Source organism: Sus scrofa, chromosome 12, assembly GCF_054392235.1.
Source record: "Sus scrofa isolate SSC_HxYL_T2T_F1_AM1 chromosome 12, Sscrofa_HxYL_maternal_Yorkshire_Landrace_v2.0, whole genome shotgun sequence".
In the NCBI taxonomy this organism is placed as follows: domain Eukaryota; kingdom Metazoa; phylum Chordata; class Mammalia; order Artiodactyla; family Suidae; genus Sus; species Sus scrofa.
The window spans coordinates 44,627,528-44,643,586 of record NC_139394.1 but is presented as its reverse complement, the minus strand read 5'-3'; the positions used below and the strand labels follow the sequence as shown (position 1 = coordinate 44,643,586).

The following is a 16,059-nucleotide window of genomic DNA, read 5'->3' as shown; positions in this document are numbered from 1 at the left end:
CTCTGGAGTCACCTGTCCCCCGGGCAGTCACACCCACCTCCACTGTGCAGTGTTCCCCTTGTTGTTTGGGTTGGAGGCGCCATGTGAGTCCATGACTAAAAGGACCAGAGGCTCGGCTGAGACCGACAGTGCCACCCCTGCCCCCCAGGCCGGGACTCAGACTGCCAGGGGACACCATCAAAGGTAAAATATCCTGGTCAATTACAGAGTCAATTCTCCAGCTCCAGGAGATAAGCCTCACCTGTCAGATGAAAGCCTTACCCTGGGCACCCAGCCACCTGCAAATGATAATTAAAGGGAAATAAAGAGGAGCTGAGGGCCTCAGAGACAGCTGAAACTCCTAACTGGGCCCCGCAGGCAAACCTCGTCCTGCCTTCCCTTGGCTCCAGCCACCAGGTCCTGACTCCTTTCTGAACCGGAGGCCTTGAACCTACCTCCCCGTTACCCCAAACCCACAGGCACTGACGGCCCCATCCCTGAGCAATCCAGAGGAAGAGGAGCCATCTTCAGGGGCCTAGGACTCAAGGCCTGGCTGGCCGGAGGTCCCAGGCTGGAGGTGAGCTAGAGGGTATTCAGGGCCCCACACATACGGCAAAATATGTAAGAATCACTTTTGAAAGAAAGGGACAGGGAGTTCCCTGGTGGCCTAGCAGTTAAAGGATCTGGCATTGTCACTGCTGTGGCACAGGCTCAATCCCTGGCCCAGGAACTTCCACACACCACCAGTGCCACCAAATAAATAAATAAATAAATAAAAGAAGGGGATGGTGTGATCATGAGAAAGTCACTTCAGCTTCTGGGTCTTTGTGTGCTCACCTGTAAAAATGGGCGTGACTCCTAGAGGGCCTGTCCCAGAGGCTGCTGCAAGGAATTCAAGCAGCACATTTGGGGGAAAGCTTTGCAAGAACCCAAGGGTCATGCAGAAGTATGGGGCTGGGACAGTTAACACCCTTACAGAGGGCTCACATGGGGCAGGCACTATTCTAAATGCTTTATGTGTATTACCTCATTTTATCCTCAGAGTAACCCTCTAAAGTGGGAACAGTTTTTATCCCATTTTAGAGATGGAAAAAGTGAGATCCAGGAAGGTTAAATAAGTTACCCAAGGACACCTAGCTAGCATGTGGCTGTGGCAGCACTAGGTCTGCTCCAACCCTTGGACCATCTGCCTCTCTCGAGCTGTGGTCTGATGAGGAGAAGGGAGGTCAGAGAGTTGGCCTCTCTGAACCAGATGGGAGGAAGCTGCCCCTGGGTGAGCACCTACCATGTATCAAGCCCTCTCCTCACCTCTCAATTAAGCACCCAAGTGGTGAAGGACAGGGTGGAGGCAGTCGTCCGTGGTCCCATCAGCACACCAGGGAGACTGAGGGCTGCAAGCCCAAGGTCTCTTGGTTGGTAGGGACTTGAATGGTGTCTTCTCATTTCCCTTTCCCTGTTACTTCCAGTCCATATCAGCCTCGTCTTCCTGAGCCCAAAGCCCCTGCCACCCCCACCCCCACCCCTGCATTTCTAGGTGCTGGGGACTGAACATCCTGGGGCATGGGCAGTGAGGTGACCAGAGTCTGGACACGGGTCACACCCTGCCTTACACTCCCAGCCACAGGGCTCCCATCTCTCCCTGCCCCCACAGCCAGCTTGCCCAGCTCCCCTGCCCCTCCCTACTGCACACTCAAACTGCCTATCCAGGACACGCAGTAGGGCCCTGCAGACGGGGACTAGCATGGCCACAGCCAGGCACTGGGAAGCTTTGGAATGCAGGGAGGACCACCCCCTGCCCAAACTAGCCTGGCCCTCAGAATCCCCAGATGCCCCTACCTACACAGCCAGCTGGACCCCTAGCTACCCTCAGGCCATGATTTTTCCTCCTCTCCCCTCAACAGGGACAGAAGAAAGGGCTCCAGCTCTTCTGCCTCTTCCTCCTGGAGCCCTCACCTAACCCTTAGCTGCTAGGCTCCACGGGCTCTGCAGAGGGTGCGTGGGGTAAGGCTGCCCCCCACAGGCAGTCAGGGGAGGAGACTGCTTTGCTTAGAAAACCTGATATCTCTTTGTAAGCAAGGAGCTAGGGAGAGGAGGTGTCAGAATCTCTTTATTGGACTGTCTCTGGGAGCTTGAGCCTCAAACCCTGAGGCTGGAAGAAATCCACCTAGAGGATATTAGGAGCAAGCTCAGAGTCGGGGTGTGAGTGGAGTGGTTCCAAACCCAGCATATAACCTCGAGTCAGAACCCCACCCTGCAGCGCAGGGTCAGAGGGCATGGGCCACTCCCCCCTCAACCTCCACCCCTTTCACTGTCCCTACTGCTGACTCTGGACCTTAAAGCTCCCATCCTACATGCACCATCCCACAACCTCTCATTGTAGAGTGCTTCCTAGGACCTAACCAGAATCCCTCCTGCTACAGCTGAAGCCCAGGTCCAAATGCTCTGGTCCTGGCTGGTCAGGGTAGGGGAGATAAGTGAGTGGGCACAGTGTCACACCCTCAGGGCTGCCTGGAATGGAGAAGAGGGCAGAGCAAGTTTTGGAAGGAAGCCAGTGGGGGCGGGAGGAGCCCCAGGGGAAATCGGACCAAGGGCAGCAAAGCAGAGAGCAAAGCATCTCAAGACAAATGTCTCCACTGCCTTCAGCTCAAAGCTCTATTTGCATAAAGCATTATCCTCTCTGCTCTTTCACCTAATTGGCGAGGAGCACCTGCCCGCGCCAACAGGAACCACCGCTAAGCAGCTTGTAAAAAGCTGGTGAGAGCAGTGGCCGGCGTGTGCCCACCCCACTGACCAAGGACAGGGCTTTAATGAAGCCCTTTCTTCTCGGCAAGGCCTGGTCCCAATCCCAGCTCCACCACTTCCTCTCTGAGTCACAGTTTCTTCATCTGTTAAAGGGGAGGAATAATTCTTGCCTTATCTGGTGTTTGAAAAGATGTCAATGTGGTATCACTTCGGGAGGTTTCAACACAAAGCCAGAGACACACGCGGTGTTCCATACACAGTCAAGAGCAAGTTCTTCTAGGGACGGCCCAACTGGGTTCCAAGCCATTTCAGCCAACTAATCCAATGATTCTTGGGTAAACTGCTTACCCTCCCTGTGCCTCACACGCCTCATCTATAGAAGAGGGATTAACAATACCCACCACAGGGCTGCAATTACATTTAAATAAGGCAGCATGTGGAAGAGCCCCTGGCACATAAAAGGTCTGTGCCAAATCAGAATTATCACTAACCAGATGCCATCAACCAATTATTCACCAGAGCAGGGAACCCTACATTTCGGGGGGAATTCTGAAGCCAGCTGAGAAGTTTCCTACTGGTCCCTCCAATTCTGAATTTCCCTCATCCAAACAGTCAGATCCGTCATGTTTCAGGGCCCTAGATTCCAGGGTCAGAACCCCTGACCCTTCATCAGGGAATCAGGAAAGAAGCAAGATGTGCCTACAGACTGGTGGTGGTCCCCATGGGTCCCCCAGTATCATGTGGACAAGTCAGCTCCCTGGCTGCATCTCAGACCCTTCACATAGGACTGGGCTCACCCCACGCCCCAGCTCTGAGACCCCTGGCATCAACTGTACTTCACGTTTGTCTGTTTGAGCCCAGGAACCGCCAAGAGGAAGGGGCGAGCTTCTGCCTGGCTCTGCTCAGAAATCGGCCCTGGAATCCCCCAGAGCTGAACTGCTCTTGGGTTAAGGGAAGCCTTCTGAGCCCTGGGTCTCCAGGAGTCAGGTCACAGGTGGGGACCTGACTGCCTCTGAGGGGAGAGCCATGGGCATCAACTCGACAGGACCACTCACAGGTCAGGACAATGAGTCATCAGTGACAAACCTGAGAAGACCCCAGGCCTGCTCAGTCCCTTTCTCCTGAGACTAGAAATACTTCACTGAGCTGGGGATCCCTCCTCTGCAGAAGATTACTCAGCAATGGAAGTGCACAGGCAGATCTGAGTTCAAATCCTGCCTCTTCTACTTCCTGGTTGGGGCACCTCAGACAAACCCACTTAAGATCTCTGAGCCTCTGTTTTTCATCTGTCAAATGAAGGCACAACTGCTTACTTCCCAGGGAGGCTGTGAGGATTCAGGGAAATGATGGAGACAGGTTCAGGGCAAGGATGTAGCAAGTGCCTGGTACATGATGAGCATGCAATATGGGGAGGCAGTTGCCACAGCCACCCCTCTATAAACCATCTTCCTATTTTCACACATACACATGTGCACACCCAAACACACACACGCACACACGTGTGGGCACATGCATGTATATACTCCACATACACAAACATGCCCACTCAAACATATACACACACAACACATACTGCAAATATTAATACAAGAGAAGAAAAGAAAAAGCCAACAACTGGGTCTTTGTCCCATCCCTGCACCCATTTGCTTTTGATGTTACTAGATAAGGAGAGACAGAGGAGAGGGAGAAGGGGAAGCAGGAGGAAAGGACCTGAGAGGGGCAGGAATTCACCCAGAAGCTAATAGTAAAAGGGACAGGGGAGAGGCAGTCCTCCTCGCCTCTCCTCCGGTTCCTGCTGGTCACCTAGCAACAAGCATCTCTCCAGAATCCTTCCCAAATCACTGAAAGCCTTCTGTTCATCAATGCCCTTCATAACTTCCCATCACCCTTCCTACAGGCATGAGCTGCCTCCCTTGCAAATCCACACCTCACACATCCTTCGGGCCCACCTCCCAGGGCCAGGAGAACTGCAGGAAGGAACCTCAGTGGGAAGGAGCTAGGGGTGGAGGATGAATATCTGGGTGTTTCATGTGGAGGGGAGGTGCAGCCAGCCTGGGATGGTCAGGATCAGGGGCCCAGGAGGGGTCCCACAGCCTTACTCTGAGAAAGGGGAAAGGACGGGATCCCAAGCCATCAGAGATAGCATTTCAGAAGGCACAGCTGTGAAAACCCAGAGCTGTTTGATGCCGGGGACCAGTGTTTGGAGAAAACCAGAGTGGAGCAGGGAAAAGTAAGAGGAAGCATTTGCTGAGCTTACACTGTGTGCTAAGCATTCCCTCTCTGTCTCTCTCTGTCTCTCTCTCTCTCTCTCTCTCACACACACACACACACAGTCTCAATCCACAAGCCTGTGAGGTCAGAACAATGAACCCCACTTTAGCAATAAAGTAGCCAAAGGCCCAAGAAGAGCAGCCCCTTGCCTTTGGTCAGAAAACAAATGTACAGCAACCCTGGGGTCGGAACTCAAACCTGTCTGACCCTAAAGCAATGGAATGTCAGGGCTAGTGCCAGAAGTCTGTGAGACAAAGCCAGCTTGAAGACAGGCCTTCACAGGTGGCCACAGGGCCACTGCCACATGAGAATGCCTGCCAGGACACAAGCTAGTCAGTGAGCCCTTCCCCTCCTCTCCTCTCCAAGGGCCATGGCCTCCAATTCCCAGTAGCTCTGGACTCTGGGCTGCCATGGTCAGTCACTGGGCCCCTCCAAGGGGTTCCCCAAGTCCCAGAGTCTCTTAAGATTCAATGGCCATCCACCCCATGAGACCTCCATGCCCTCCTGGCAGCGATGAGCTGCCTCTGAGAGCCAAGGGCTCTTTAGTACTGGGCCAGTGCCATTCTGAGAGGTGGGCTCTGCACACAGCTGGCAGGGTGGCTGGGAGCTCCATGGAGAGGCAGAGCTGGAAATGAAAGTATTAGCTTAATGTCTGCCCCTCACAAGGTGGCCAGTAGCCTCAGGACAGATACAGAGCATCGGGGGGAGGTGCCTAGCAGCATGGGCAGTGCCCGCCCAGAACCTGGGTTGTTGGGGGTGTGCCCGCCCTCCCACCTCTGCAGCCCTCATAGCTCTCTTTGCATTCATCCTTCTGTCCACTGCCTCGCACCCTCTCTCCCACCTTCAGGCCATTCCAATTTCCTCCCTTCCCCACCAGCTCCTCCTTTCTTCCTGCACCTCAGCGGTCTCACTCTTGGCTGCACACTGGAATCACCAGGGGAGATTCTGATTCAATAGGTCTGGGTAAGGCCTGGGCATCAGTATTTTTTAAAGGCTCACTAGGGGATTCTTCTGGGGCAACTTGAGGAACTGCTGCTTTTTATCAGACCTCAGCTCAGAAGTCAGCTCTTCTGGGAAGCCTTCCCTAACCACCCCTCCACCCCCAGCCTGGGCTGAATGCCTCTCCTCTGAGCGCCCAGGTTCCCTGATACCTCCAACTACCAAGAGCTTTATCACGTAATACTTTAATAGACCTTATTACAAGTCTGTCTTGCAAAGACTGCAATCAACTCCAGGGCCAGAACCGGGTCTTATTCCCAGCAGGATCTGCTATGAAGAAGAGGCTTCAGAAATATTTGATGAATGAATGAAGGACTGAATGAATGAATGAGCGAACGAGCCCAGGTGCTAATGCTCTGCTCACCAATGTCTCTTCCCCTTCTTTCTCAGGCAAGTCTCCCAGACTGCTAAGCTGCCTGAAGTCCCCTGTGCTGAATCATCTCATTCCAGCTGACCAGCCTTTGCCCAGGGAGGGTCACATGCCTGGGGTGCCCACCACACCAACCTGGGTAAACTGCTCAGATCATTCTAACTGCTCCTTAAGTCTCTCCTGCTCTAGAAAGCCCCTGTGATTAACCAGGTAGATCCCAACAACCCTCCTGGATTTAGAATACCTGCTTACTTTCCCATCACTTTCCCCTACACCTGGTCTTGGAGGGCTTGTGCTGAACTGACCTCACAGGTGACAGCTGGCAACGAACCCAGGACTAGGGAGCCCAGAGACCTGAGTTTCTGCCACCAACTTCCTGTATGGCCCTGGGCCAGTCACTTAACCTCTCTGGGTCTCAGGTTGCCCATCTATAAAATGGGGGAAATAATAGTTCTTCCTCACAGAGTTGCTGTATTACTGAGTTAACAGTAAGGCCTTAGAGTAGCACCAGGTACAGAGTAAGTGCTATTATCAAGGTGTTTGTTAACTTTCTATCTACCAACTGAGAGACCAGAAACCACCAGGCTTGAGGCCTTTCAAAGCCTGATGCATTACTTTACTACGTCGTCTGCCCAAGCCTGTGCACAAGACCACCAACAAGGGACAGTGACAGGCCTGGACTTCTGCCAGTTGGCCCTGGTTGGGTTTGGTGATGTTTCTGTAAATACAGCAGAGGTGTGCCCACGCTGTTTCCCAGCCACCACCAGGCTGGCGGATAGCCCATACAGTACATCTCAGCCCCAGAATCCAGACCCACCCCACCAAAATCAGCAGGAGAGCCTTTTTCCAAAACATCACAGACACTATAGCCCCTCGGTTGTTTTTTCAACTCATTTTTCAGCCTCCATTTCTTGCATATTGAGACCCAGTTCGATTCCCTCCCCGCTCTATCCCCTCCCCTTAAACAGACGGGAGCATCAAAGCGAGAAAAACATTGAAATTGCCAAATGCAATTCCTCTCCAGAGATGACAAATTTGCTGCAGTTTGTATTTCCAAACAGGAGCTGCAGCTCCTGAGTGGCTCCAAGGCAGGTTAGGTTCCCTGCCCCCACTGACCAACTCTCCCCAGGCACAGCGCCCACCCCCCACCCCGCTCCCTCCATCCCTGCAGAGGAGGGGCACCCTGCAACCTCACTTTGAGGGTAGGGGTGCTACAGACGGGATGGGTTAGAGGAAGGGCAGGAGAAGGAAGTGAGAGCCAGGCAGCAGGTCCCTTGAGGTTCACTCAGCCACACCTGCCAAGGTCAAACAGAGCATCCTGAGATGGGCTTGTTTGTAAGGGATCTGCCTCCAATAAGCAATATCAACAGATGGAGGATCAGCATCTCTGCAGCACCAGGATGCAGGTTCTATCCCCACCCAGTGCAGTGGGTTAAATGATCCGGTGCTGCCACAACTGCAACTGCAGATTCAGATATGATCCCTGGCCTGGGAACTCCATGTGCAGCTGGGCAGCCAAAATAAAAGTAAAAATAAGAATAACTACAGAGTTCCCTGGTGGCCTAGTGAGTTAAGGATCAAGAGTGTTGTCACTGCTGTAGCACAGGTTCAATCCCTGATCTGGGAACTTTTACATGCCATGGGCATGGCAAAAACAAAACAAAACCAAACCAATAACAATAACAGAGCCCACCATGTGTTGCAAATTGGACCACCTACTTCACTTACAAGAGTTGGATGGTCTTACTCCTTCCCATTTTACAGGAGAGGGTTGGCCTCCGAGGGTCTGTGGCGCTGGCCCAAAGCCAAGCAGTTAGTAGCACATGACACTGAACCTCTCCCCTCCCTAACTCCAAAGCTGGCATTCTTCCCAACCACCATCCCATGACCTTGGGCACCTCTTTCAACCCAAGTTTTTCTCTTCTGCAAATTAGTCTGGAACCGTGTTTCTTAAAATGCTTTTTAAAATGTATGTCCTTGTTTAAGCAACATTAAAATGTCATAACCTTTCTGTGATCTGTATTATGAAAAATATAGGGATGTGGGTTTTCCATAACAAAAATGCTGTTCTCCAAAGGAAAGATCTATTTCCAAAGATCGTAACCCTGAATTTGCTTTTTCATGTGCTATCCTCCCTGCTCCCAGGAGACTAGATGTGCACAGCGGGAGGACTGGGCCTCCATCGCTGCCCCACTGCACTGGGGTGAGGAGTTCTGGGCTCAGTCTCTTGGGTGCCACCATTGTTCACACCCAAAGACAGGCAGCAGAGCCTTAGTTAGGAGCACCCCTCTGCTGGGGGACTCTGGGCAAATCGCTTCTCGCTAAACCTCAGTCTGTTAATTGGGAAAAACAATACTGGTTCCTAGTGGTGTTGGAAAGATGAAATGAATAAATACCTATAAAACACCTAGAATGCCACCTGGCCCTCAGCACTCAAAAAGTGTTAACTCTATTAGGTTCTAGGGACGTTTAATCACAGTCATCATTTGCCTGCTCCAAAGGAAATTCCTGTAGCAAGGCCTGTGCCTTCGCTGGGTCCTGGGAGATCCTTCTGGGGACACGTTACTTTACTGCAGCCTCTAGATGGCCAGGATGACCCAGATTAATGTGTATCCTAGGATCTGTGAGAATCCAAACAAATCACAACCTCTGATTTGTTTGGGTCCAATGCAAACAAATTCAAATAAATCATAGCCTCTGGTTTGTTTGGGTTTGATTTCAAATATGAAGGACTTCTGTTTTTTCGTGTTTAAGGAACTAGCCATCTGGAACGCTTTTAAGTTAGATCTTTACCTTATTCCACACACCAAAATAAATCCCAGATGGATCTCAGACTTATTTAAACATAAATAATGAAACCATAAATGTGCTTAAAAAAAAAAGAATCTTAAAGTGGGCAAAATACCTTTATAAGTAGGACACGAAACCTAGAAACTGTAAAAGATGAATAAATTCAACCACATAAAATTGCTTATTTCACATGAAAAAAATTATAAACAAAATTAAAAGACAAATGATAAGGTCAAGGAAAATACACTTTAAAACATATTTCAGGAGTTCCCATACCGGCCCAGCGGAAACAAATCTGACTGGCATCCATGAGGAACATAGGTTCAATCCCTGGCCTCGCTCAGTGGGTTAAGGATTCAGTGTTGCCGTGAGCTGTGGTGTAGGTCGCTGACTCAGCTCAGATCTGGCGTTGCTGTGGCTGTGGGGTAGACCAGCAGCTACAGCTCTGATTCGACCCCTAGCCTAGGAACCTCATATGCTGTGGGTGTGGTCCTAAAAAGACAAAAAAAAAGGGGGGTGGGTAAAGAACACAATAAGATAATTCACAGATAAAGAAACAAAAAACAGCTTTCAGGCATATAAGATCCTCAACCTCATTAACAAGGAAACACAAAATCTGGAGCAGGATAGCTATGGCTTTTCATCTGTCTTTTTTTTTTTTTTTTTTTTTTTTATCTTTTTTTGTCTTTTTGCCTTTTTGCCTTTTCTAGGGCTGCTTCCCGCAGCATATGGAGGTTTCCAGGCTAGGGGTCTAATTAAGCTACAGCTGCCAGGCTACACCAGAGCCACAGCAACGCGGGATCCGAGCCGTGTTTGCAACCTACACCACAGCTCACGGCAATGCCAGATCCTTAACCCACTGAGCAAGGCCAGGGATCACACCCGCAACCTCATGGTTCCTAATCAGATTTGTTAACCACTATGCCACAACAGGAACTCCCTGGAAAGTTTTTTTTTTTTTTAATTTTAAAGTTTAATAAAGGTCTTTTGGAGAAATGGGAAATCTCACACTTTGAATTGACAAAATGTACATGAAAGGCCATCTGGCAAAATTTGACCTGGCACTTCTAGGAATTCATCAGATTTCTTTCTACATGTGCAAAATGACTTATGTACGAGGGTATCCGTGCATCATAAATTCACACCATTGGGGATAATTAACCAAACGTGGGCCTCAGTTTCCTCATCTGTAAGATGCGGATAATAATAGCACCTGCCTCGGAGATCGTTGTCAAACATGTATATAAAGCCCCTCGAACCGTCACCTGTGGTGCAGTAAGTGCTCAGCAAAGAGTACCGTTCATGTCACTACTATAACTAGTGTCATCACCAGTGGAACCCAACCTAGAGACTGGCTTTGACGGTGTGAGTAAGGAGCTTGGGAGCCACCCGTCATCTTCCTTTAAGGAGGAATCTCAGGGAAGCAAAGTGAGACTGCAACTGCAGTTGAGTAAAGAGAAACCCAGTCTTTGTATTGCGGCCAATGTGTTTGGAAGCTTGGTCAGCAGTATAAACAGAAAATATGGTTTTCCCAGAAACAAACCCTGACAGTGCCTAGCCGCTCTCATCTCGGGAGAAAACATTTTGGCTAAGTGGACTGAACCATTCCTCCCTTCTTGGAAAATCTACCCCAGAGATGTGTGAAAGCCCTGCCTACTTAACGCCAACTCACAATGACAGTAACTGCTAATATTTAGTGGTATGTTTTCTAAACACCACACAAAGCTAAGCATTAACCTACGATAGTTTGTTATTCCACATACCACTCTATCCAGCAGGTTTTATTATTCTTCCCATTTTATAGAAAAGGAAACTAGGGCTCCAGCTCGGAGAGATTCACACAGCCAGTAAAGGGCAGACCCCATATTTGGGCCTGGGTCTCTGTTGCATCAGACTTCCCAAAGTGGGAATTTCATTGTATTTCTCTATATAAGCCACCAGGTATCATCTTGATTTGTATGCATCTGCTTCTTCTATGCATCTGTCAGTGTGAATCAGCCCCAAAGGCAGAACCTCTCTGAGCACAAGAACAAAACCCAGGTTTGGCGCTTAGGAGGTGTGGGCCAGATCTCGGGACCCATCCAGCCCACATGGGACACGTACCTCTGTCCTTATCCCTATTTTCAGAGAGAAAAATGGTCTCAAGGTGGCACACCCAGCATTGGCACAGCCAGGTCACCTTCGCCCCTTCCTACCGCATCTCCTCCATGGCCCCTCAATGCCTAAGAAACCTGGGCAAAGGCTGTGACGGCAGGCAGGATGAAATGAAGTCCCCCACATGCTCCCCAAATGACAAGGAGTCCCTGAGCATAACTAGAATTCCATTCAATGCCATGGAGCCCCCGTTCCCTCACACACATGGGCTGCCAGCTGTCCTGGCTAATTACCTTTCCAATAAAGGAGGGGTCGGCAGTGGGGGAGGATGCCCAGTAAGAGCCGGGCTTCCCAGAATCCCTGTAGTCCCTTTAGCACAAGATAAATTGTTGCCTCTGATTCAATTTCTTCCTCCCTCACCCCCACCCTTCTTGGCTTCCTAAAACAATAAGAAAACACATTTCTCATCACTGCATTTAATCCTTCAGGCAGGCAAAAGGAGCCTCGCATCTGGTTCTGTACATGTAATGAGGAGGGAAGGAGAGGGGCCAGAGAGGGGCAGTGGAAGGGTGGGTGGAGACCAGGAAAAGACGCAGAGGGGAAGACAGCTCAAAATGAAATTCTTGCTCTACTACGCCCTTAGTGAATTAATCTTAGCTCATGGCAACACCGGATCCTTAACCCCCTCAGCGAGGCCAGGGATCAAACTTGCAACCTCATGGTTACTAGTCGGATTCGTTGCCACTGCGCCACGACGGGAACTCTGAATTAATCATTCTTTCACTCAAATAGTATCCACTGAGGCAGCCCTGTTGTACGCTGAACAGACAGAAAAGAGAAAGATACAGGCCAAGATTCACCATGTATTGGGAGACACTAAGTATATTACAGGATCCCGTGAACTCTGACAGGATCAAGTTTAAGGCTCTGAGAGAGCAAGGACAAGGCAAGGCTTCACTCTGGCTATGGAAGGTTTGCAGTGGATGGGGCATTTGTGCTGCTTCTCAGAAATTTACCAGGTAGGTGACCTGGGGAGGGAAAAGGTCATTTTAATAGTGGCACTCTAATACTGCAACGGTCCTTATAGTAAGCATGTGTACAGGGCTTTACAGTTTGCAAAGTGCTATTGCCATCATCTCATTTATTCTCATGCACCCCTGTGAAGCAGGGATAATTCTTTCACATCCATTCTGCAGAGGAGAAAACAGAGGAGAAATGGTTTTTCTGGGTCTCCACAGTCAGTCAGCAGAGCTAGAATTCAAGCTCAGGCTTATCTGACTCTACAACCCCAGCAATGCCAGTTTGTTTCCCGGAGAAGGATGTTGCAGGGGAGGCAGCAGGGTAGAGTGGGGCCAAGGTAGGGTTAAGGAGAGCTGTGGACAAAAGGCCATGGGCTCCCTGAAACCGGTCATCTACACACACAGCCAGGTCTGAGGTGAGGAAGCCCCTGCCCTCGGCGTGACATTCACACTTAGCCGGGCAGCCAGAGCGACAGTGAGCATGGTCAGTGTTTTGAAGTAAAGGATGTCTGGTCTGTTGGCTTAGATCTGCTCTTGCCTTGTAATTATGGCTCTCTCTATATATATACATGGAATCAGCTGCTATTTTGAAAATGGATTGAAGGACAAAAAATAAGGACATAACTTTTTGTAGCACTTACAATGTACCAGGCACGATGTATGTCAAACTGCCATCTCGTTGGCTCCCCCAAGAACCCTCTCAAGGGAAATACCCCAATCCCCACTATATAAATGAGGAAACTGAGTCCAGTCTCAGAGAGGTGAAGCTACTGCCAAGGTCTCTGTACCAACCCCTGAGTCACTGCTTACTCCTTTGCACCATCAATGCCCAGAAAAGGAGCAACCAGAGGTCATCGGGACCCGAGTAGCCTGAGGGTCACTCCACAGCATCCGCCTGGATAGCCCAGAGGTCTGCAGAGAGTCCTTCATCATCATTTCAAGACAATCGGTGTCAATAATACTAATTTAATGCTAACATTGATTGATCAGAGCATGACCCTAGCAGTTGTGACCACAAAGTTAAACCACACCAGGCGAGAGAACTGGAATTCCAAAGGATGCCATTATCACATCAAGGGAAAGTGTGACCCTAAGAAACAGAATAAAAACAGAACTGTGAGAACTACGTCTAGATACTCATGATGCAAAAGAAGAAAGGGTGGGGGAAAAAATGTAATTGTAATGTATACATGTAAGGATAACCTGACCCCCTTGCTGTACAGTGGGAAAATAAAAAAAAAAAAAAAATTAAAAAAAAAAAAAAAACAGAACTGCAAAATTTCCTTAAGGTCAAAGGTTTCTGGAGCCTGGAGACAGGAGGAGATTTCAGTATCTCCAGAGGGCAGCAAATGCAAAGTCTGATCACGGGTGGTGGTGGCCTGGGAGGGGGCTGCCATTCAGCAGTGGATTGAAGAACTGAGTGATGAAGAGACTCGATCCTGCCTGAGGCGTGGGGTGCACGACCACCTGCTTCTTTAGTTCAGCAAGTCCTTGACAAAGCATCTAGACGTGGAGCTTAGGGGGTTCCGTCAATGCCACTGATAAGAATGCAGTCAGCACTGTGGCCAGCAACTCTATTATACAACTTCAACCATCTGAGAAGGTGACCCCCAAAACTATTTGGGAAGGCATAATTATCTCCTTAGCGCATAAAGATCTTTGGTCCTCAAATATAGAAATGTTTGAGAAACCCAAACCCACAGGATGAGTATTTTTAGATGTTGAAGAGTCTGTGCATATGGGTATCTTAAGTATTTGTAACGTTGGAGAATTTGGCCTGAGTAGCCAGTTAACCTTTACTTCCAATCTATAATGTAATTTAATAACAGTCAGATTTGTGATTTAGATTTTATGAAATTTATAACTTTATTAAATACTCCTTCCAAAACCCAAAGGATCTTCTGGATATTTTTTCTGTGCATACAAACTGCCTTTGAGGATCGAAGTGGAATCTCACATTGACATAGAGTATTTCCTACGAGCTCAGAGCTAATGCTGTAAGTGAATGATCTCAGCCCTTAAAACGGCCCTATAAAGGAGGTACTATAATTATCTCCATCTCTGGGCTCTGAATGTGGCAGTCAGGATTCTTGATGGGGGCAACTGGAATTTCAGAGCCATCTCTCTTAATCCCTGTACCACAAGTTCCCCCTCTCAGGGCTGGCCTGAAAACACCAACAGCCTAGTGGCTGGCCTCTTCTTCCTGAGTTCACTGGTGTTTGAGCCATAGCTCCCATCCTCATCTTCAAAATTACCTCTATAGCTCTGCTTCTTACTGTGTGTTCCAAGGACTAGCAGCCTGGGCATCACCTGGGAGCTTGTTAGAAATTCAGTGTCTCAGGGCCGAATCCCAGACTTTCTGAATGAGAACTTGAATAAACAGACGTCCCCATGACGTGGCTGTCCACCAGAGTTTGAGAAGCCTGGCTCTACTGTATTACTTTGAATCAGCCTCACTCTACCTGGCAAAATAGGTTGCAGCTCTTTCCCCAGAAAACCCCCACCTCCCGCAGGCAAGCACAGCGTTGACAGAAGGGGTGCAAAGCTACCTGGCCTAGCCTTTAGTGACTGCGAGGCTCTCCCACCACTTAAAGGTCTTCCGCCACCAGCTGCAGAGAAAGGTAAATTTTGTTGAACTGCCCAAGGCCACACTAATCTTTAATTACACCGTTAATGTCTGTCTCCCCTCCAGGTAGCTGTTATGCCAGTAGTTACCGTGGTGCCCTGGCTTTAAACAGCTTGCAGATTTCCTGACAGTATTAATGGAAGTTTTGCAAATTGATTTGGGGAGATTAGGTGGAGAGAGGCTGGCGTGACTTGACGTGACGCCCATTCTAAGCGGCTCAGATCCTCCTGCCCTTGATCCCTGCCCAGGGCAAGGGGAAAGAATAGGCATCAGGAGACCTGGGTTCCAGGCTTGGCTCTCCTACAGTGGGCTTGTGGCTAGGGCCTGTCACTTCCTGTCTGAACCTCTTCTTTAAAGTGAGCTAGTCGGCCTAGCCTAGGTTCACCAACAATTTCTCCTGGCTTGCATGGCTCTGATTTCTGAGTCTCAGAAGCTGTCAGAATGGCTTGCCTTAAAGGGAATGAGCTTCTTTCTCTCATCCATTCATTCACTCGCCTCTTCACTCAATACACACAGCTGAGGACCACATGAGGCTCTGCAGTAGGCACTGGGGACAGAGATGTGAGTTAGAAGCTGGCATAGTGTCCCTTGGGAAACCCAAAGGCAAGCAGTGCTCATCACAGACTGGGCCAGCCCTGCCTCCATCATTCCCTCTGCTCCAAGGTCTGGAGGAGGCAGAGGACCAAAAGAGGCAGTGAGATGGGGTGGAAAGAGAATAGGGACCAGGGTTCTGGGTTCTGGAGCCAGCTCTGGCTCTAATCGCTGTATGACCTTAGGCAAGTCACTCTCTATTTCTAGAGTTTTCTTCTCTGGATTATGGGGAATGTGGATAATAATTCCTTTTCCATCTTGCTAGGGGTAGGTGACAAAAATGTCATTAGGGAACCCAAGGACCTTTTGTGCGTGAGTGGGAGAGAAGGACTGTCATGTATTCAGTAAGCAGGGAGCTGCCCTGCCCATCTCCAAGAAATCCAGCCACGGGGCAGAGTATCCAGGGGCCCGGGCCTTGGCTAAAATCTCTACTCCCCCCCACCCTATCCCCACCTCATGAGTGACAGTGACTGCAAAGCCTTTAAAATATTCCCAGGGAGATACACAGGGCAGAGCCAATGGGAAAATGCAGCCAGAGTAGTGGGAAGCAGAGTCAGAGTCAGGATAAATGCCAGAGG

The 16,059-nt window shown here is 49.6% G+C and overlaps 1 protein-coding gene across 10 annotated transcripts in view; it reads right to left on the bottom strand.

The window, feature by feature from the left end:
• CCT6B (chaperonin containing TCP1 subunit 6B) overlaps positions 1 to 16,059 on the bottom strand; it is a 277,630-nt gene that overhangs the window by 212,826 nt on the left and 48,745 nt on the right. The gene's annotated exons all lie outside the window — the stretch shown is intronic.